The sequence below is a fragment of the Xylocopa sonorina genome, chromosome 7, assembly GCF_050948175.1.
Source record: "Xylocopa sonorina isolate GNS202 chromosome 7, iyXylSono1_principal, whole genome shotgun sequence".
NCBI classification, from domain to species: domain Eukaryota; kingdom Metazoa; phylum Arthropoda; class Insecta; order Hymenoptera; family Apidae; genus Xylocopa; species Xylocopa sonorina.
This window is the reverse complement of record NC_135199.1, coordinates 11128774-11152282: the sequence shown is the minus strand read 5'-3', so window position 1 is coordinate 11152282 and position 23509 is coordinate 11128774. Positions and strand designations below refer to the sequence as shown.

The window sequence follows — 23509 nt, the reverse complement described above, 5'->3', positions numbered from 1 at the left end:
CTGTAGTGAAATTCCACTTAGCTTTAATGCAAGCATTGCATACGCGAACCATTGATCAAAATAAAAAATATGAACGTATATTTCGATGCATTCAGAGAAGCGATGATTACGATAGTAGCTGTATTTTTATTTTCTCGTGGTCCCATTGTTCCTTTCGTTTCAACGAAACTACGATCTCGTAATCTAGGATATTTTTGTAGGACGCCGCATATTATCTACTGTCTAATTAACGAACGATCAATTTTTCATCGCCACCAACGTTACGGATTTTCATCGCTTCTTTTTTCTTTTCTACTTTTTTTTCTTTCTCTCTCTCTCTACCCGGCTAATTTTTTAGCAGAGGAAAGATCGATAGGAAGCCTTCCGTTCGCCATTCTTTTGACGAGTATTAGAGCGCGGATGGCGGTACGGCGTTCGGATGATCGCGTTGAGAAATTTAATGAAACCTAATGAAAGGGGCGTGGATTAAAGGCGTCGGTTCAATACCGGTCTGTAAATGAACGTTCTTGTGCAGCCGTAAGAATCGCGCGGGTAGAATGCCAGGATTTCAAGATGTTCCTGCAAAAATCTGACGGTCGTTAAGGCAAATTGCATCCACTCGAACGGTGTCCTCCGAAACGCAATATCAGAAAGGGGGAAGCGCTCGCAATCGTGGCCGTGTCCTCCTCCACCGCAACGGAAATTAGGTAAATAAGGACAATAACAAGCGTCTGGCTCCGATTTGTTCCGCCTCTGCCTTCCAAGATTCTTTGTACCTTCGTTTCAACCGGCACTTTGCACCCCTTTCTATCACGTACCAAAACGATACTTTGTACTCTCGCAAGTTTCGTCTCGCCATTTTTATCGACCATTATAAACGATATTAAAATGCAAATTAAATTCATATAGTTCACCATAATAATGTAGATATATTTATTCGTACGCCATTTATATATGGCGTTAATGATACGTAACAGAAAAAGGTAGAAACTTTCAGCTCGCTCGTTTCCACTATTCATATAACGACGTTACTTTTCGAAGGGTTAATGAAGTTATTTCAGACTTTTTAAAATATATCCTCTCTTTCATCGTTTATCCGTGATGGTGAAAATTAGGCGACGATTAAATAGAAAAAAAGGAGGTTGCAGTTAAAGCACTTTCAATTTTTTCCTGTTAATTTTCTGCAACATTTATACGGAAATCTACCCGCGAGCTCCCTTTAATTACTGCTGCTGAAATAATTAAAATAACAGCGGATGGGAAAGTCTCTTTTCAACAGAGATTATTATAAATTACACGGACATTCGTCGGAACGTTCCTTTTAACCCTTTGCACCTATCTCCGATCTCTTTTTCCGAGGTGAAACCCACGTCGAGTTCTTTTCCCGCACTCATTTAACCACAACGATGGAACAGAGAGACGAGTCTCGCGCTGTGTTCACGCAGCTGAGGCTAAAACGGAGAGCTCGTGTGAAATATTTCGTCTGCGTCGTTCAAATCGAGCCGTTCGACTCTCGTTTCGTTACGCAGCCCCCGAGGGCGGCTTAATGACCCGAGATCGTTAGAAATGGAACGTACGTTCACGTTCATAAAGGTAATTTCCTTTAAAGGGGTGAATCAATTTGCGATTCGCGAACCACTCGATGAGTTTCCCTTATGGTCCACTGCGTAAACGCGATTCGAATCGGGGAACCACGCGATTATCATAAACGGAGTGAAAATGCATCTGGTAACAGAAAGGACTGAATTTAATTTCTCGAACAGATTTTAATTCGTGTTGTTTTCGAAACGATTGATCTACACTTGGAAATAAAGAGAACCTGGTAATTAAGTCTGGAATAGACAGCGAACGAGATACGAGCGAGTTATCTTTACCTTCGAGAACGTAGTTTACGCGAGGGAGAATTGCACGAGTTATCTTACCGCGCGAATAGTCGTACTTATCTCGTCGCGAACGCAACGGGCGCCGTTCGCCCGTTGAAATCGTCCGAGTTATCATTCCGCGTTGTGCTTACCGGAGTTATCATCGGTAATCGTACCGTAAACGTGGCTATTTCACCCGGCGAAACGCGACAGCGTCGTCGTTTCGTCCGCGAACGATCGGAACTTTATCGATAGGGTGATTTCGAGGCAGGAATCGAAAAAGAAGAAAGGGGTGGTATCGCGCGAGCGAACGAACGGGCTATACTCGCGTGCAGCTCGTCGGGATTGGCTGTCATTCGTTCACGTCAACGGAGACAGTCGGTTGTCTGATCAATCGTCGCTCGAAACGGCGTGGAACGACGTAACCGGGCGAAAAATGGCCCTTTATCTTCCCTTCTGCTGCGAGGAATGATACGGTGAAAGTGGACACTGCGTTTCGAGTAAATCACTCGGGGTAGTTTTTGTTTCAACGCTTCCTTTATTGCTGTCTTTACTTCCTTCGAGTGGCAATCTGAGAACAATATTAATTAGAAATACGAGGTCGCTCTTCGTGAGAGTTTTTACAAGGAATTCCACACATTTCAATACCATTCGTCCCCAAGACCACCCCATAAAATAATCTCCAATCGTTCTACGAAAGTCCCCTATTTACAGAGACGAGAACGACGGGGAAAAAAGTCGCTTTAATGCCGAGGAAAGGGGAATGGCAACACGAATTTGGGCGAGATTCGTAAGGAAAGTTTAATAAATCGGGCAAATCCTGGCGTTAGCCTACGGTAGCTCGAATATCCCGGATCGTTCGGGTTCTTAGGGATCCTCTGGCGCAGGGGCGCTTCTTGCGCCGTCGAAAGAATTAATCACTTGTCAGGCGCAGGGCTCGCGAGCCCTCGTGGATCCTATTTCTTCGTGGCCGCTGAGAATAATTGATCCAGGCTACGACCGGTGTGTTTTATTCGACGAAACTCCGACTCGAAGGTTCGGGAGACAATGGCGGCTCGAGTTTTCACCGTGTCCGGGTTTAAAGCGTGGCCTGGAACGGAAATAATTCGCCAGGTAGTTCCATCGCGTGCATTAAGGCGCGAATAATCCGCGAAATGATTAGGTGTTCGGGTCGATGCCGGAATCGTGGATGGAATTCACTCGCGAGTCGGGCAATTTCTACCCCGTCCTGGCTCTGTTCGACGAATTGCGAACGCTACATAGACGATAAGGGTAACGGTCGCGTAGAAACGTCTTGTCGAACAGAGAGGTAGCTGAGAGACGTTGATTTAAAAGTCGAAGTTGGGATCCTTTTAACATTGAAGGAGGACATTTGAAGTCGAATGAATTCGGCAGGGCAAAGGATGAGCAGGTCATAATTATTTCATGGCTAGCTGAAGTAGGGCCGTCCTTCGAGACGATGAGATGGAGCTTCTTCCTTCTTTTCCACGCATTCTTTATTCCCTGTAATGCAACTCTTATGAAATCTCGAGTCTCGAGGGCACTCGGAGAGCCCTGGAGATCATCCTGGAATCGATCCATCAAAATTAGAATAACCTACAAATTTATTCGTCATTCGTTGCGTTTGGTATTCTGAATTTTTCTCTGGTGCTTGTCAGAAAATTTCAGATCGTTTTAATATCTTACGGGCCGTAAATTGCATCCGTCCCCTTCCCAGGATCCTAATCAAATATTTACTTTCATCAAAGGTATTTAGTTACGTTAATGCTCGCATAATTTTCATCGCCACCCTTTCGATATGGTAACGATTATCCACAGGGGAAGAAGACAGGCGTAGAATAATTTTTAAATGATTTAACTGTGGGAAATACCCAAAGTTTCGTGAAAATCAACTCGCGTGTTTCCTAACGGTGGATGGCGAAAATTTTCGCGGAGCGTCGCGGGGACCGGAAGCGCCCGAAAGAGGAAGAGGAACACTCGCGCTCGAGTTGGGTTCCCCGGGGTAGTTCCCGTTTTTGTTCATTCGCGCCGGCTCGTATCGGAGGAAACAGTGGAATCGAAATTAGAACGAGGCTGGCTTCGAGTTCTTCGCCGGGCGGCGCTAAAATTACCGGGCAGAACGGCGAGCTATCGACCTGTAACAACAATTATTTCGTTTCCTTTTATCGGAAACTTCGTAATTGACGAGAACTGGGACGAGAGAGCGTGGAACTCACTTTGGTTATTAATAACGACGTCCCACTGATGGATTTCGGCCGTGTTTTGACAGTTATCACTTCCTGCGGAATTATTTTTGCGCGACTCTTCCGTGGTAAATGGAAATTTCGCGGAGGACGATACGATGAATTTTCATGTACACATATGGTGACAGATTTACGAAAGAATTTTTTTTACGAATGTGGCGTATGAAATTATTTTTTACGATGTTTATGGAAGATACTTTATAATGCTCAGTATATTATGATGCAGTTTTTTTATATGGATTCGTTGTAATAGGTCTGCAAAGAAGCTTCTGAGCGTTAGCGTGTTATAATTCTAACCCGTTTTTAGTTATCCTAGTCGAGGTTGTGTATATAGGTGTTAATAGGGTGCGTTAATTACGCGGCGGACGCTCGAACAACTGTGCGCAATTACGCGGTTAATCCCCTTCTGGATGCTTTTTATGGTTATCTAGGTTTTCCGCTTTTTTTACTTAATATCTATTGTAAACAGACGTTTATTTGTTTCTTTTTTGCTGTAGCGATCTCATCCAGGAATTTTTCATCGTCGTGTGAACCTTTTATTTATTAACTCGTTCTTCGCTGCATTCCGCTCTAGCTTTTTCTCATTTTTAATTTAATCACCGTGCGCTTCTTGCGCTTCCATACCTCATCTTCTTTTTTATTCTCTTTTCCCATTTCCCTAATATTTTCATCGTCCTTGGTGAAAATTCTTTCGGCAAGTCCAGCTCGTTCTACTTTTGATTTATCCTCGTGCCTCCTCCTCCTCCTCCCCCTGCTCCTCTTTCGGCGTCAACCTACCACTTCCGGCGTTTCTTTATCGCAACAAGAAAAGGGAGACCACGGAAGGCGATCCCCGATAGGGACGGAGTTAAACGAATGTCGGTGCACCCGAGATTATCAAGCCAGGCCGATGATAACCGTGGGACTAGTTTCCCTAATGATCCATGTATCACCTAGACTACCTGCAGAGTAGCCGAAAGTTCATCTCGTTATCTGCGGAACAGGCAAACTCTCTGCATCGTTGATGAGTGGCGTTCACGTGGTTCTAACGGTGGAACAGATAAAGGGGTAAGTTCCTTGCTTCAAGACGAGATACAGTCCAGTCGGGTGTAACACTTTGACTTCGTGCGCCCGTAGTCTTGGATACTGATACGTGTTCGCTGCGCTTTACACTTCGAGACTGTTCAATACCCTTGTATCATCCCTCTTCTTACGTAAAGAGGAAATTTACTTTTTCTTTCTTGTCGGTGTTCTTCTTTGAGAATTTTCTGAAATATATCATCAGAATGACCATCTCCTCGGATCGTACACCTCGCATTTCCTTAATTTCACCACCCGGCGAGGGTAGCCAGAATACATTGCCCAACGTCCACGAGGCCGCAATCTCCGGGCGTAACATCCAATTCCCCGATACGTTCCTCAGCTACGAGCGTTCCTGGATTCGGAGTTCCTTCCTCGATATTAGAACGACGGGGGGGGGGGGGGGGGGGTAGATTACGCAAGAGCGAAGGTGGTAGCGTGCCGGTGTCGATATCGCCAGGAGAGGCTATCTCGAGTTCGTTTCTCCCGCGGGGGCGCGAAGAAGCCTGGCCACGCGGGAACGTTTATCGTAGTCCGAGGGGGATCGAGTTCGAGCGTTCCCATTGACCCTCGGGAAAAATCCATAGAACGAGCGGCGCGGAGGCCAGCGGGAAAGCTCTCGAAGCGTCCAAACTCAATTTGTTGGCACTGCTCGGCACCTTCTGGATTCCTGGCTGGACGAAGCCAACGGCCTCTTAAGCCACCGGAGCAAACTGCCTTCGTTCTCGTCTCGTCGGAACCCTCTTCGCTTTTTCTCCGTTCGCCTAACCACCCACACACCCGTACAACCCTCTTCCGTCTTATCTGAACCGAACTGCACACGTGACGACGACTTCGTCGGGCTTGGTATTTGTCGGTAACGCGGTTGGGGAGTCTCGACTCGCGTCAGGGGATGCGATGGGTCTCGCTTTCGCAATTTTTGTCGTTCCGTGAAATGGGAACGTTGAACAGACGAGAACGAGAGCCAGATACAGATCAAACTGCAGCTTTCTGGTTGGACGGCCACCGGAGAGACTATTTATGGAGCGAGAATGGCGTCGATGTCTCTTGTGTAGCGCTGGGGAAACGGCTATGTTGTAGCGCGCATTTGGGAAACAACCTTTCTCTTCCCTTTTTCGGATGTCGGAGAGATGGTTGGTCTCTTTAACGATATACTGGAATGGATCGAAAAGTTTTGCACCGAGGCAATCGAGTAAGCACATCGGGCTTTAGAAATTCGCACTTGCCAGGCCGCACAAACTTTCTGGTACACCCTGTAGATTTTTATTTTCACGTTTTATCGCGCACACGGTCCAGATTAACGAACAAACGAACCAATCGAATGAAACCTCCTCGAACTCCACTCACGTATCCTCCGGTTTGCTTACCTTTACAAGTAGTCATTGGAAAAATTCCTACCCCCGCCCATTCAAGCGTTTTCGCGTAATAAATTTAACAGGGAATATAAGTAACGAGGCATTGTGGGGAGTTTGGAAACTTGCCAAGTATCGATAATTAGTTCCTGCATGCGCACAAAGAAACTAGAACGAAATTAAGACAACGACCCCGGGATGGGCCGGCCCAACAATAAGCCCACTCTCGCTGTTTGAAGCAACTTTGAAGCGAGCTAATTTACGATAATGGTATCCCGGGGGGAGGGGGGCGCTGGAACAGCCCGCGGGATTCGAGACGCCGATTAAAGTCATTTCCACGACCACCTTCGAGGAAACGCTCCGACAGAATTATTGTTTTCCACGTTTTACGGCCGACTAAAAATACAGTTACGACCTAGGACCGCTGGGAATCAGAATTGCTTCGTTCAAGACAGATTCTGGTTGTTCGTATTTTCTCATCCCTCGTTGGGCTGAAATTAGTCTCGTTATTTACAAATTGTTCCACCTATTAACTTTCCATTTTTCCCCGTTTTTCCATCTTCCTCTAACTGTTTTAGCGTTCGACCAGGGATCGTTTATACGGAATTTACGATTCAACCTAACCGAAAATAATGCCATTGAAACGTTGACTATCAATTTCCTCGATCACCTATGAAGTCTGCGGCGTATAAAGCGATCTCGCGATCAGACTGTTCTCTGATCGAATGTCGTAGACAGGAAGACAAGCTTCCCTTAATTTCCCGCTATTTTGTCCGGCAGTCGAGGCGGTCGCATCAGAAAGGGCTCGGATCTGCGGAAAATCTGAATCCTCCAGCTACCGCGAGCAAGATGATCGTATTATCGAGCCGCTGAACCAGGAAACGAGCCGATCGCCCGATAATCTCGTTGTCCCGCCGCGGTTCTGATCTCTTTTCCCCGATCTCGGGGATCTTTCCAAGTGCAAATTAGCCGGGGCAGGAGACGTCGAAAAACAAGGAGGATCGGTCGTCGACCGTTGAACCGTTCGAGCGTGAAATTTTCCCGCGGGATCAAACGAGGGAAACCTCGCTATCAAGCGATCGAGAGGACCGTTTTATTGACTCTCTCTCGTGGCAAACGCTCTGCTCTTAAAACGACACGTTCAATTGTTCCGAAAGATACTGGAGGCTGGGCTTTGTAATGCAACTGCCTCGAACACCTCGTTCTGCGAACACTTTGCATTCGTAGATCACACGATCGCAACTGAAAACTGGTAAGCTAGGTCGGTCGTTCAGTTGAATCTTACGTCACTGACGTCAAATATGTTAGCAACCGCGCCCTTTCGAAAACCACAAGGGATCGATTACTCTATCAGCTTGATTTTTTCCCTCCCTTGAAACGGTAAGTGGTCGTCGAAATACGAGCAAACGGCGCTGGTAAGTTGATCGAACTCGGGGAGTCGAAGCACAACGTGGAACTAGCACGCCTATAGCTCGCGCGATCTCGAGGGGCTGTCTCGTGAGAACGGACACAAAAGGTGTAGGGGCGATGGCCCGCGTTCTTCAGGGCTGTGCCACCAAACAGCTAGAGGCTTCCCAGATTCCGGCTGCGGTGAACCGATAGGCTTCTCGAACCGGTCTCGATCAGCCCCCACGATCTTCTTTGTCGCGGTAATGACTTTCCACCTTCGCGTGCCACTTCCTTCGGGCGGCTCTGCTCTTTGTCTTTTTTCCGCCCGAAATATTCACCCTCGTTGAAGTAAAGGGTAAATTAGTATCGATCGACGCCGCAGCTAAAGGGTCGAGGTTATAGGAGGTTAATTTTTCTTAATTAAATACGGTCCCTTTGCCACCTACCTTGGAAGGGTATTTTATTTTTTCCTTTTTTTTGTTTGGTACTTCGTTTTATCTTTTTATTCTTTGTAAAAAGAGACATTGTGAGAGGGGATTTTTATCCTACCTATAACTACGTAGTTTCTGTTTCATTATTTTTGTGTATGTTTGGGTTTTAGTATTCATTTTTGGCATAACAGTTACGGATGTTTTATAGTTATTTAACGTTTCTACCAACGGTACCGATATTTCTCGGTATTTCTGTTTTTCAGTTGATTTAAAACGAGTGTATATTGGTTTCGGTTTCAGTTTTGTCGCAATGTGTTCAGTTTTCGAATCTGTTTCTCTTATTGCAGTGCAGTCGTAGTCACTCGCTCCTCCCATCAACTTTCAGAAGCATTATCCCCAAATCTCGTTTCCGATAGATCCACTTTAAACTTCCTCTATCCCAATTTAAATTCCTCACTTCGCCCTCCGACTCCATTTAAAAAACTATCGTATCAACGATACCCTCCCTTATCTCTATAGAAAGGGAGAATCGACGAAAGCCGATCGAATTTCCCAAGACCGTGGGATCCTCGAGTTCGCCAGACCGCTACCTTCGCCAATCCCAGTCATCCGCCTCCTCCGTAGACCCTTCTAAGCCTAATATTCCAACATGGCGCTCGCCTGCGCTCTATCCCGTTACCCATCTGCGACATAATATCTAGCCATCCCGGTCCCGAGTCAATTTCCTAATCTGCACCTGAAAAATCCGTCCTCGAATCTCGGATAATGGGGTCTCTGGTCTCATTTTCGAAACGCGCACGGTTCCACTTAACGCCCCTCCGGCGATACATTCTCTAATCTAACTGCGTGCCTTTTTCCCCGCCTCCTTCGTCCCCTCCGGGTTCACGTACTCCCATTTCCAGAACGTGTCGAACCTGATACGCACGTGCTCCTCGATCTACGGGTTATCACGGGCGAAACAGTGGCGCCTCGTAGTAGGAGGCCGGGAAGAGGGGCAGCAGTAGGGGATAGTCGGTGGAACGGGGTGGCTCGAGTAAAACAGAGTTCCAACACGCGCCAGCGGCAGATGCTTCGCGCTTGTACAGCCGCCGACGTCCTCGACGCAGTTGAAAGTTAAATGAGGTCGGAAGCGTGCACCCATAACCTGTAATACTGCGGCGACAAATTCGCAGACCGACGAATCTGACATATCCTCCCGCGGTACTCGAACTTGTCGAGTTGCTTTGCATCGTTTCGACCCTGTTCCGCAACCCCTTCCTCCTTCAACCACCCTTCTTTACGCCGACCAATCGATCGGTAACTACTTCCTTGTTACCTCGCCGCTGTTTTTCGTTAAGAAGTTTTCGACAAATCTTATCGTGCCCGATCCTTTTCGGAAGTTTACGTGTGCACTTTACGAGGAAATCGATGGCATTTGTCGATTGAAACAGGAAACGTACATGTACATTACACATGTGTATGTGTTTTTTTAAATTCTAATGCTTATAAAGAGTAAGTCCATCAGATAATTTGTTGTAGTTAAAAAGATAGATTCGAAGTTGCATTTAAAATGTAACTAGGAAGAATGCTGTTCAGTTTTGAAAATTAATTAAAAAAATAAAAATTTAGCATCAGAATTTCCACTGACAACCGTCGTTGCGATTGATGGAAGTCAGGGAGCGGAGTTTAATCAGGGATCATCTCCGACATTCATCATCTGCTAAATCGATCAGTAGTACTCCCACTGAATGACTGCCGAGACGACTTTCCTGCTCCGGGATATTACATTGGTCGTCTAACTTCAAACGCGAGAACACGTAGTACTTCGTGGACACCTAGTGGAAACTGGTGGAACTATTTGCCTCGCAGTGCAAGTAACATTAAAAAATTACTTTTTATTAATAAAATAGCGTTCATACTACGAATAAAATAGCAGTAAGTTTATGATTCAACATGCGCTTACAATTGCACAAAATAATTTCGATATTTTGTCAGTATTATTGTTGTTAAATTTGTAGGCATTTCTTCAAAATTGTTAACTTCTTCAAAAACAAAATTACAATAACAATTCCTTTCTAATATATTATTATTAAATATTTAAATATCTTCAAGTAACACGTCCATGTGTGTATGGATATTTGACTGAAAATTTAACGAACTTTATATACCTATAATTGATTAAAATAAGCTTTATATCGTGTACAACATTGAAAATAAGTATTGTAAACGATGAATTTGTTCATCAAGAAATAATGAAAAAAATAAACGCCCCCGGGTGGGCTCGAACCACCAACCTTTCGGTTAACAGCCGAACGCGCTAGCCGATTGCGCCACGGAGGCCGATGGGATATGGATCAAAAAGTTCGTAGATAACGGCCAGGCATCTTCTTCATTCTACTTTCAAACTTAATATATAATTTTATACCTCCGTCACTTGCACGAATCATCGTGAATATTTCATAGAATATAATCACTACACTTTTTGTCATCGTTATTGCTGTCGTTCACCTGTAGTCAGTGCTTTCAAAGAAAGAAGGAAATTGTTGAGAGATACGCTACGATCTGCAGATTCTGAATTATTTCTTTTCACGAAGATTGGTAATTAACCGTGATTACCAGAGGGAAGTGGCCAATTACATTCGACATATTTTTATTCTACCTGTTTCACTCATTTCCTTCCGAATGAAGTGAGCGGAACCGTCTTCCAACGCAAAGAGGTGCACAAAAGACAGCCGGAAGGAAATTGTTGGGCGGTATTATCGAATGTTACACGATAAAAATATGCATCTCCGCGAGTGCTTTGCTGCGTGGGACATTTAATCAAAAAATCCATCAAGAGATTGCTTCTGGGCAATTTCTTTTCTCTCTTGTAGCGAGCCAACATCTCTTCGTCCCTCTGTAATTCGCTCTCCTTTGCTCTTGTTAAATTCGCTAGCGAAAACAATCGAAATATGTGTCTCAGTAGGAGCGCATAAATCGGTACTTGCGTATTCTAGGTAATAGTGTTTTTGCTTTTTGCGATATTTATGGTCGCTTCTCGGTTCCCCTGGTTTCCGCTAGCACGTATACTCTTGGTCAGAAGTTAACATCTGATAAATTATGCCAGCGATGACGCGCATACAAGCATTAACAAATGTATGTGTAGTCGATTATGCGTAGCCGGTAGATGAATTATTTGGTTACGTGCGTAACTTCGCTAGATAATTCAATAACTTTAATAATATTCGCTAATAATACATTTATCAAGCAGGAACGGACGTATCACAGTTCACCGGTAGCCAGCTGTGTAAACACTTTGTCCGTGTCTTTACCACCATCGTTAGCATATCTATAACACTCATAATAAATGTAGAATATATTTCTTGCGAACAATACTGGGAGAAAGCATTTAATTATTCCGTGTAATATATAGGAAGTATTCTTTAATTTACATAAAATTAGACAGAGAAGAATGTTTCCTTTTGCATATCTATAGATACGCGAGCAGAAATATTTGATAACAGGCGCTGAATGACGAGGTCTATGCGTGTGTGTAATTTCGTAATATTCAAAGAGGGCATCAGGTTGATCACCGCACATTGGGCGCAGGGGCCGCGAAGTTATCGTTCGAAAAGTAGAACTGTCGGCGAAAAAAATTTAGTGCGGCTGTTGTGCGGCCCCTGATAACGTTACGTTTCGTGGCCCGTATTCTGTCGAGCACGCGATCTCACCCCAATCGGGGCCTCCTTATCGCGACGTCAGCACGACCTTATCGTTAACTCCAAGTATTCGACTTAAAAAAGGAAAAAAAAATCTGCACACCGGCGACGCGCGCCTTTTTCACCCTTTGGTCCACTCCGTGGATTCTCCTGAGGACATCTCCTTCGTTGATCCTTATCGTTATACTTATCCCCTTCTGCTAGTGGGAAATATATTAAAACTCTCCTTTTCTGTTGCAATCGGCTTTATCTAGAAATCACACGAAAAGAATTCCTTTTGTAGACCAGAGGCAAAATCAAACTCCGTCTCGTTACTGAGAAAGCATCGTACCAACGAAAATTCGCTCAACCCCCATCGAGGCGAATGCAAAGTGTTTCCGTTAAGTGGTTTACATTGAGAAGAAGAAGGCAGCTGCGAGCTTGTTTCGCCTAGCGGAGAGGATAAACGAGTGTTTATGAAAGGAAGTTTCACGGTTCGCCACATCGACGAGACGGTGAGCGTCGGCTGATCGATTGTCCATCATCGAGAGCCCGGGGAAACGAGCTTTTCGGTGTCGACGCTCAAATAATAGCCCGTAGGCGCTCGATATGCAAAATTGCCGCGCGATCCACGAACCATCAAGTCGAGGAAAAAAATGAGGGAGCGAGAAGGAACAGAACCGGAAGTCGATAGGGTGCGCACGTTCAGCGGGAGTCATTCGACGCCACAGACGTTCTAGGGTGAAGAATCCGGGTGTCTCGATTCATTACCCATCCACTTGCGCGTTTTATTTCTTCTCTTCCTCTTCGCTTCTGTTTTCGTTCAATTCTACCGGAAGATTAGCATAGGTTGATTAGTTGCTGGAAAGTTACTTTGCTCGCTCTTTCATCTTACCTTCTTTTTTTTCTGGTTTCCGCTTTTTCAACGAGTTCGAGCGAGGCAACTTTTTTTTTCTCCTCGTCCGAAACAAATTTAGGCGAAACAATTGAATACAAAGCTGCTGCATTCCATTTTCCGCTTCGACACGACTGATCGTTTCTCGTTCGACGGTAGCTTTTTCCACCCCCTGCCTCTCGGTACCTTTTCCTCCGTCGATATCCATCGGGGAGATATTGAAAGGATAGATTTTCATTATCGCGCCCCCCTTAACTCGCCCTTTCCCATCGATCCTCGATTCCAATCGTCGAAATTGATTCTGCATCGCGTCTTTGTCAGGATTTCAACGCAGGCTCGAGTCTCTCACGGAATGACCGTGATGATAATTGACCAACATCGGGCAATTATTAATTTATTATAAGTAGCAAGTGTTGGAATGTTTTCTGTTTGAATTCTCGTATCGGAGGCATTAGGAATTCGTGTTCGAAACACTTCATGAAACGATAGACTAATTGCGATGCTGATAAGATTCGATATGTATTACTTTAACGATCATCACCCCGAAAAGGCGTTCGAGGTCCTCGACTTTATCTTTCCTCAGATAAGAAAGGGTTAAGTGGCAATATATCTAAAAGCTTTTAAACTTACCCCGCTGTTCCACTTTTTCTCACGATTTCTCTTTTCGTTCTCGTTCGAATTCACTGGTCTGATAGCATGATTACCGATACAACCCGTTACGGAGTTTATTAACTGCAGTTTCCTGACGTCGCTATCGCTAATGTTTCGCACGCGAAACAGATATATTCTATCGGAAAGTTTCTCTTGGTTAGCCGGTAGATTTTCTCTGGTTAATATACTGGTTACGTCGAATTCCTCCCGCGGAGCTCGTAATTTCCGTAACCCGACCAATTTATTTCCTGACGGCCGCCAAGTGTATCTCCGTTTACTGAGCAGGCCGGTATCTTGCTACATTTGCTCGCGATGCTCGATTCGTTCCAGCTGATACCGGAATTTTGATCTAAAATACCTCTAAACGCTAACGCATTACTGTCCATCGTTCACCCCCTGTATCGCATTATTTAAAGAGCCCGTGCAGCCTTCTCCCTGACACTTTCTACATCTTCCTCAGTGTACACATAAATCACACGATTAATATGGAACGTATCGTGGCAACGTGTTCCTTGCGAGCACCTCGTCCTTTTCCATCGATCTTGAGGCACCTAAGACACTTAGAGGAAATCGTGATCTACGAGGAGCTCGCCAGGGGCTCGGCATCGAGGGAGCGGCTGGCTTGCCCCGAGACACCTCGTTCGAGGCGAGCCGCTAATTAAGAAATACTTCCCTTAACGTCTACTCTAGCAACACGTAGACGTGCTTCAGACAACCACCCCTGTCCCACCCTCGACCGCCACGCCCTTTTCTAATCTCCGCGCCACTTCGATGGGAACAGCGAATTGTTTTGCACCCCGCGATTGCTTTCGAACCGTTTCTTCTGGTCTTTCACGGGGTGCTTAGCGAGGATGGTCAACAGGTGGCGAAGCTCGGGGGATGATTAGCGAAAAAGTTAGTGGAAAGTTTAGAGCGTGATTTTCACGAAGAAAAACAGTAGTTGCATTCCCCTTCCAACCATGGAAACCACCCTACTCGATCATTAGTAGGACTCCCCACCAATTTTCGGGCGAACTCGAGCCACCCCGCGAACTCAAGCCAGACAGTCAGTTAATCCGCGCCCTTCACACCAACCGTGTCGTATAATTGTTACCTGGACAGTTACTCGCAATCAAATAAATTTATTATTGTTGACGATATCAGACTCGTGTTTAGAACAAAAATATACACATATGATTATTTACGGTATTAAAATGTGAAATGTAAGAAGTGGATCATATAAAGGGACAACCAGAATTTATTTCGTCTGGTTCCTATTAGCACACCACTTCCGCACCGGTGCAACAGGTGATTACACGCGTTCGGCAAATATCGTCCAATTAAACGTCGTCGGCGACGCCGTGGATTCCCGTTCGCCAGGCGATCGTCACTTTCACCCGTTCGGAACGACCGGTTCCCAGCTGTTTGGCAAATTTCCTGGGCCCCACGCCTCCGCTTGCCCGCGGCCAATTCCGGCTGGTCGGTCGAACAGCGATCGGGAACTGATCCCGGTCTTGTTGGCCTGGCTTGCGCTACTCGAATTTTACGCGCTGCGTAACACGTGTTTGGAAAGGGTTGCTTGGCCCACGTGCCGTAAACCGGGTGAGTTATTGACTTTGCCGGGAGAATTGTGGCCAATCGTGGAAATCGGCGTTCCTTCGCCTCGATGGAGCCGATGAAGAGTGATGGCGTTTCGAGAGTCCATCCATGGTGTTGCTGGAGGGAAGAATATTTACAGGTGCGTTCCGTACCATTTTTTAGAGTGTGAATAGGCGATAGGGATTGAATGATTGTATTATAATATTCCGTAAAAATTTCCTTAAAAATGAGATGGAAACCCTCAAAAGTGGTCTCGTTCAGCTCGAGTTAAAGTTCGACTGTCCACTCGGTTAGAGTCGCTAAATCTCCGACAGGATCACGTGCACGTTCCATAGTTTAACTCGAATCTACTTGCAGTTCGCAGTAAGTAAGCATCGGGACTTCATTTCAGAAAACAGAGGGAAAGTTTCCGTCCACACGCCATCACCGGGGCGACCCCATCCGTGGAACCGGGGCACGCGGAATATTTTAACATAGACAATCGAACGGGTGCTCGTTTATTGGAATCGTGGCGCGGACGCGCGTGTGTGCATGTTCAGAATGGCCTTCGGATTCCAGGCCGGGATCGTGGTCTCGTGGACGGGCTTAGGAATAGGTTAAGGGTGAGAACCTTCGAATACGTTCTAGCCCGGTATCGATGGGGAGGGGCCGCGATCACCGCCGTTGGGATTTTCAATTGAACGGACACGAACGTCGTGGAATTCGAGTTCGCCTCGAAAGTCGTGGAATGAAGTAATCCACGCGGAACGAATGACCTTTTCCGCGACGAGACGCGACTCCACGGACCGCGTTTCATCGCGATTATGCGGGATCGTTTAAATTCCTGCCAGCCGGATTACTTTCGAGCACCGCTACCGATTCATTATTATTATTGTTTTCTCTTTACACGATAGAAAAATGTATTGGATCGGTGAATTTTGATTGCGTTTCTACCGCGTCGGGCTTTTTCGCGGGGATTAAAACCGGAATTCGGTGGGCGATTGTTTAACCCCAGAATTAATTGGTTCTTTTTTCGAGGACACTGATACCTTTTTAAATATCATCGTTAATTTTCAACGCGAATGGAAATTAAAATAATCCCATGGTTTAATCGGTTTCAGTAAATAACTACGCGTTTCATTCCCGCGAAGGCGTTTACCGTCATACTTAAACACGTTTAGCTAACTCGATCCTGGTATATAATACTCTCGAACGAAGGTGTACACACCGTGCAGTCGGTTACTCCTACGAGACTCTTAAAGGTAAAGGGAACTGTTACAAGTTGACTGAAGGACAGAGAGCAACGAATTTCGTTACACCCTCGGAAAGTTTAAACTTCCCGTTGTCGGTTGAACGTGACGTTTCTGCCCGCCGACGAACTTCCTCGTCTCATCGTCTCGCGGTAAATATTTTATCTGAAATCCTTATCCAGCGTAAAGAGCGAAAATCTATCCACGGTATAGCGAAGGTACATATGGATGCAGCGTCACGAGAAACATGCATACGTGTCCCTTCGCGATAGACCATCTCTGAACTTTGGATAGCACACGTTTCTTGAAACGACGTTGGCTGAACGAACGATGGGCTGCACGTTATCCTTTCATCTTGTTTCTTTTCCGTAGCTCGAGGAACGAGAGTTCAAACGGTTGCTCAGTTTCCTTCTATTCTATATAGAAGGTACATATAATTTTTTCGACTTGTACATTTTTATTCTTCTGCATTTCGTAAGACACCACTCATTCAAAGTACAGTATTTATATAGCAGTATCTTGTTTAACGTTCGAAAGGAAATCGTGCGAACCGCCAAAGGGTAATTTGACTCGAGTTCAGCAATCGTAAACGGGATTCCTTTCAGCGTACTGTTCAAGTGAGAAAAAGGAATCCGGATCGAGCGGTTAACGCTCGTCGCACGAGTACCATAGACGGTCTTTTGAAGCTTTTCGAACTCGACTCGTCATCTCTTTTCCTTCGATCTCGTTCACCCTAAAAGATTCCCTCTGTTACGTAGAATTCTTCGGAAATTCTTGGAAATCTTTCCGTGAGAATTTATATTAAAAAGTTTCTCGAACAATTCGCCAATTAATGATATTGAGACTCTCTTGTAACCTTTTACACGCCTAAAAACTACCTTCAGAAAATTTATTATAATTCCACGGACCGTAAAACGGATTTTTATTTTTTTAGCAATTACTCAATTACTCGATAAGGAAACCTAAGGGTCGAAACAGTCTCGTGGGAGGTTCCGGTGGCTCGTCTGGGAAATTGCTTTATATTTCTACGGGGTGCGAGTGGCATCGAGGATATAAAGAAAATAGAACGGACCAGTATTGTTTCGTAGGGTTTAATATCGTTGAGAGTGGTCCAGCGATACGGTGACAAAGGTAGATTTTCTGTTCGCGAGCGAGTTGCAACTTTCGAGGACCCTAACGCCTCTCTTATTGTTATATACGAGAGAAGTGCTCGGCCGGGACGGCGAAAAACTCGTTTTTCTCTCCGTCCATGCCTGCCAGCGTGGTTCTGCGAGCACAACTTCGTCTCACCTCAGCTGTTCGACGATATTCCCCAGTTTTCTGGTTCTTACTGCTGGAAATTCACCCCCCTGCGTGTTTGCTCTACACAGTTTTTATTTTTCAAGTATCGCCACGGTTGCATTTCCTGCGCAACGCGTTTCGATCGTATTTGGGTCGCAAACACTGCAGATTTTCGTATAAAAGTAATTCGGATATATGAGGGTGTCTTTTTAGAAATAGTTTATTGAACCATGAGCGACAGATATTCCCACTGATCCAATTGTTCGAGAATTTTGCGCTGTTTAGAGATGGACGCGTATCACGCGAGGCGATCGAATCAACCCGATAATTCGATCGATGGGAAACTAAATTTTCCAAGTGGCAGAGGCAGGACGTTCACGTTCAATTAGTCGCGCGATGTTTAATCACTCTTGACCGGACCGATTCGAACCCCCACGGATATACCAGTTTTCATTTTTTAAAATTCGTGTCGGTACTTTATTAGATTCTTTATTAAAAGCAATATCCAGCGTTTGCTGTTTACTTCTTCGACGTGCAATTTAAAACGCACGAAAAGAACGCGTCTGAAGTGTTCGCGTTAAATTCTAGCCCCAATACAGGGCAACGCAAGTACAAATATCCTGGCATTCCAGGGTTAACGTCTACCCTCTCATTTTTTAACTACCGCAAACACCCACGTTCACTGCAGATACCTTACCCACGTCCCCGTATCTTCCTCTGAAACTTAAAATGAAACCCACCAACCGTCCCATTATTCCTTCGACCGTTCTAATTATTCCTGTAAGACGAAACTCTAATTATTCCCACCAGACGTAACGTTCTAAAAACCACGGGACCTTTAACGAGCGCCGTTAAACGAGAATGCGAGGAGCGAGTCTGACCCAGACGTGGCCATCGCGCCCTGTTCTTCGGATGAAAGGGCATAGACACCCTCGTCAATGATTCACTCGTCTCCCCCTTATTTTTGCCCGCGATATTTCGATCCGTCACGGCTCGTTAAAGTAAGATTCCGCTCGACGATGAAACAGATGGGCGAGCAGCGTTTGGATCCCGCGGGATTGAATTTGACGACGCGTCGCGCTCGCGGAATTTCCGCGAGTGGGAATTAATTGGATGCCCGGAAACGAATCGATCCGACTCGACGCTGTGCTCGCGTTAACCCTCTCTTCGCTGTGGATGTCAATCGGGGATTGTTTAAGGCTGCTTTACAGGACGCCATGATGGAAAAGTTGATTGGTATTAACAAAGAAGAGGTTGTCTTGATCAGATTCGATAAAGATTCCGCGAAAGTCTGGAGGGAAAGAAATGTACATAACGGTGGTAAAAGTTTTTGGGGGAAATTGGCATATTGAAATTCTGGGGAGCCACGGCGCGGCGCAAGAAGAAGCCACAGCCAGCAGCTAACGGTTGCGGCACCCTCGTAACCTAATTTAGGAGAGGACACAAAAGAGTATTCGATGATATTGAGCCGTGAGATGCGACCTACTTGCGAACCGACCGACCGACCATTTCTGCCTTACCTTTTCCCTTCTTATTCCTTGGTGCCGTCGTGTTTTCGCGCCCCCTCCTTCTCGCGACACCCCCTTCGCTCCTTCCCATTATCGGATCATAATTTCACTGGCCGTCTCTGCAATTATACTGTTACGCTCAGTATAACATCTGTACCGAGATAATAAAGTACGCGATGTCACTTCTTCATCGGATTTTAACGGGATTCAATGACGTGTTTCCGTGAAGATAAGTGGATAGTACAAATAAAAGGATACGTTCAATTTAAAAGGTTCGAAGGTACAGTGTCGTAGCTTGAAATCTCGATCTCCGGTAACAAAGTTTAATTGGTCGTCCAATCAGTCTGGAAATAGCTGCGCTGAAAACAAATCTTCGCTTTCCCTTTCACTCGTTTATAAAAACAACAGCGTTTCCGAGGTACTCGCAGCTTTAACGACCCCCTCGCGGATACTCGACTCGCAAGATCGAATTCACCCCCGTCAATCGAAACCGTTCTCTCGAAACGCCACCGAGTCGAACAGAGACAAACCAGCGGACAGAAAAAGGCCACAGAGTTTCATTCCAACCGAGTAAATCTCACCTCCCATCCCGACGACCCAGTCGACGCTCTTCTTCCGCGTCCGGCCGTAAATTTCACCGTCGTGGGTAACCGAAGAAACCGGGTGCAGAAAAATCGGGGTGGATTACTCAAAAACAGCGGCACGTCCCCGTTTCGGTGGCATTTTACGATACACACGTGATGAATCGGTTCTAATCCGATGTCGAAGGCGCGCGGTAAGAGAAAATGGTGTTTGGCGCGCGTTTCTTTCCGGTCTGAGGCGTTCCGCGAGCATTCTTCAACGCCGTTTCCATTTCCATCCGGTCTGTCGCGGCGCTGTCCGCCGGCTTGAAACTCGATTTACGGAAAATCGTAAATTTTGTAGGAGGGGACGAGTACCCGTTGCACGGGGCGGTGGATCGCGCACTTTCGCCGTTGCGTCTAATGGACAAATAAATGGATGGACGTCCGCCGGGATGGAATTCATTTTTCACCGACTGCTCGAAGCGCCGGGCGACACGTGGGAGCTGGGAAAAAGGATTTCGAGAGGCGAGCTCGTTCGAGATGTTCGAGACTCGATGCTGGTTTCAATTTTTAATAAACACTTTACCTCTTGACGTAATTTTATTGGCGGCTTCTGCGCCAGACGATACTTTTGCATCTTGCGTGGCACACATGCACACGACCGAAAACGCGTTACTCCTGGAAATCTGCCATTGATCTCTACTTTCGACGATTTTGGATCACGCGAAAAGGGCTATCAGAATTTATAAAGTATCGCTCTCTGCATCGCGGAAACTTTTAAACGTTCTACTTTTAACTGCAGTTTGTTTAGCGAGGATTCTTGCAGCGTAAATCAAAGAAACGGGTCTCGCGATTTTCTCTTTGGAATAATATCAATCTTAAATTCGACGAGAAATATAATTTCGCGACAAGCATAGAAGGCGCGTATAAAAGTTTTTTATTTTCGAAATGAAATGCGTAAAATGCTCATCCCCACGTATTTTCATAGTCCTCCGCACCGAGTGTCCGGAGACTCCAAAATCCCATTAAAGTTTCAAGATCTCTTTAGCACTAAATTCCAAGTTAAATTCCCACTTTGAAAAGCAAGAATTTCCCTTCCATCTCGCCACGTTGGAGGCAAAGAGGAAACAGTTTCACCGTTAAAGTTCGTCGCGTAAAATTCTTAAACTCATTCGGACAATTCGTTCTGGACCATTTAAGGAGGATTTCCATTCGAGCTGATTAAGGAGCTCGCGTTAATAATCCGCGGAGATTTTCTATTTAGCGTCCAGCGAAGTTTCCCCTTTGAAAACGAAGGCAATTTGGTAAATAGCAAGAAGCTAGTCGCAGCGTTCTTGGCGCGATGCAACCGAAGCACATTCGAGGGCCGACGATAACGACCCTTAATAACACGGCTCAGTTTCCACGCGGTGGTATCAGTTTTGCGATCTAAACGCAGTATGGCGCATACCTGCTCCTCGGTAAGTACCTCCAACCTGTTTTTATCGGCAAGTCCACGGGAAATTCCCGAGCTAGAACCGGTTGAAAAACTGGGAACTCCGCGAGAGAATCTTGGCTACGCCAATAATTACTTTGGATACTATGCTTGCTCAAATTTGGCCGAAGTTTGTTCAAACTTTGCTGATTAAATTTGCTCCCTGTACAGGTACGTATTTAACTATTTGAAGAACACTTCGAATATCATTTTTCCACAAAATGACAAGCAAATCTTTGCTGGCCACTATCCATAAATTTTCAACCCCTTCGAGCATTATTCTCACCAAAACTTGGGCCTTCGTCAGTTGCAATAAATCTACGAATATTTCTTCGCTAGCCAATTAAAAAAAGATCTCGATGAAGTTTCGAACATCCACCACTATTCCCCCCCCCCCCCCCCCCCAACGTCCTCTTCAAAAAGTATCGAAATTCCATTCGACAGAGTGAAACGAACGTGGAAGGGCTCCAGGGTATCCATCGACGTTATCGATGGACGTCTTTCACTGGAGAGGATCGAAGAAATTTTCGTGGGCTAGGAAGAGGGCGAAGCGTACGAAAGTGGATATTTAATTTTCCATGAGCCGGTGCCAGCCGGCAGTTGAATTGATTCCGACCTGGCGAGAATCGTTCCCTCCTCGAATCGGCCTCGATCGCTCGCCCGTAGGTCCATGCTCCTCGATTCCCACGGAATATCGCCCCCTTCCTCGACCCCGCTGATATTCAATTATCCGCGAATAAAAGGGATCGCAGCCGGATCCCCGGGTTTTGTCTTCGTCCCGCGTGATTTTCACTGTCGCGACGTTCTCCGCTGTACCTCGCCCTCTTTTCATCTTTTCCAAAGTGGAATGTTTGATTCTGGAGCGAGTCGTGAGAATAGGGCGCTGGGTGCCTGATCTTGGCTCTACTTTCGAACGTTGCAAACGATGATAGCGGTGCATGCGACTTCGGAGGGTGAAATGGAGGATTTATTTCTGCCCTGGAGAGAGCATCAATTAGATATTTGATGTTCTGATATTTGGGAAGCGAGGGAGGAAAGAAATTGTTAGGTTTACTGCGCGTAATGATAGGCTGAGGAGTTTATATAAGGGTTGCGTTGGTATAGCGAGAAGAGGAAGGGTGAGAAGAAGGGAGAGAAAATAAGAATTTGCATACTGCTCATTTTCACGCACGCCACGTTTGAATTACGACAACGAACCTCGTAAATTACTTCCGTTTATCTCACCCCGTTAATTTGCACCCTCGTGGAACGAACTATCCCCGAAGAGCTCGAACGTTCTTTTTTTCACCATTTTTAAAATCCTTTTTTTAAAGAACCTCTTAAATCTTTTTGAAATTCTTATCATCAACCGTGGGCGCGAGATTTGGAACGTTATTTTTAACCGTGGCACACGCCTCCGCTCGGTTAACCATGTTTTACAGCGGACTTCCGGCCCCGGCAGCCGCAGCTTCTGTAAACAGCTCGACACGTTCGAGAAAACTCGGTTCATGCACTATGCAGGTATCCATCGTGGCCTGAGTCGGATGGCACGGGAACACGTACCGCATCCATTTGCCGCTCATGGAAAATTAATTATCATCCGTACCGTTGCCTCTAGCTTGTCTTCCGCGGACCAATCTCAAATTTCAGCCTGCACTCCCTCGAATGCAAAAGCTTTCTTCCTCGCCCACCTTCGATCCCCTCGTCCTCGTTCTACCCTTTCGTTCTCTCCCTCCGGTCGACGGAGGGCGATGTCTTATCGACCACTTATCCATCCACTTGTTTACGTAAAATTGGATTTCCCCGGGTGGAAAAGTAAACGGCGCGGCGAGCCTCTGGAAATTGACGAACGGAGAAATTCCCTGAGCGGTGTGGTATAAATTAAACGAGGCATACGGTAGCGGGTGTTATCTCTCGCGAGTACACCGTGGAACATTGCTGGAAAGTGGTTTCGTTTCGGTGAAAGAAAATAGAGATTAAAGTGATTCTTTTTCGAGCACCTTTCTTCGCGATTGAACAGATAAGCGGAGAACGCATTTAAATGAATATCCGCTGCTTCTTTCGGCACTGGTATGTAATTAAAATGTAAATCAACAAATCGATCATTTGGTTAAAAAGAACAAATTCTTCATCGATCTTAAGACTCTGATCCACCCACTTTAATCGCAATCTCTTTCCTCTATCGAAGCACCAAAGAAACTACAATAAAATGATTCACTCCCAAGCTCGCCATCTTAAGAAGAGGCTTCAAGTATCGACAAATCAAGATGGATCACGGCTCGTGCCATCGAATCTCGTTCAAAAAAATCATCCTAGATCGCGAAATACATCCGCCAGCTCTTCGGTCACGTTTCCAGCGCGATATCTCATAATGCGCTTA

At 45.7% G+C, this 23509-nt stretch overlaps 1 protein-coding gene and 1 non-coding gene across 3 annotated transcripts in view; one reads left to right on the top strand and one right to left on the bottom strand.

Annotated features, from left to right (window-relative positions):
* The window catches only part of Nachra3 (nicotinic acetylcholine receptor alpha3 subunit), a 68737-nt gene that overhangs the window by 21001 nt on the left and 24227 nt on the right, over positions 1-23509 (top strand). The window lies entirely within an intron of this gene.
* Trnan-guu (transfer RNA asparagine (anticodon GUU)) lies at positions 10561-10634 on the bottom strand. Its single transcript has one exon. It is a non-coding gene; the product is annotated as a tRNA-Asn (tRNA).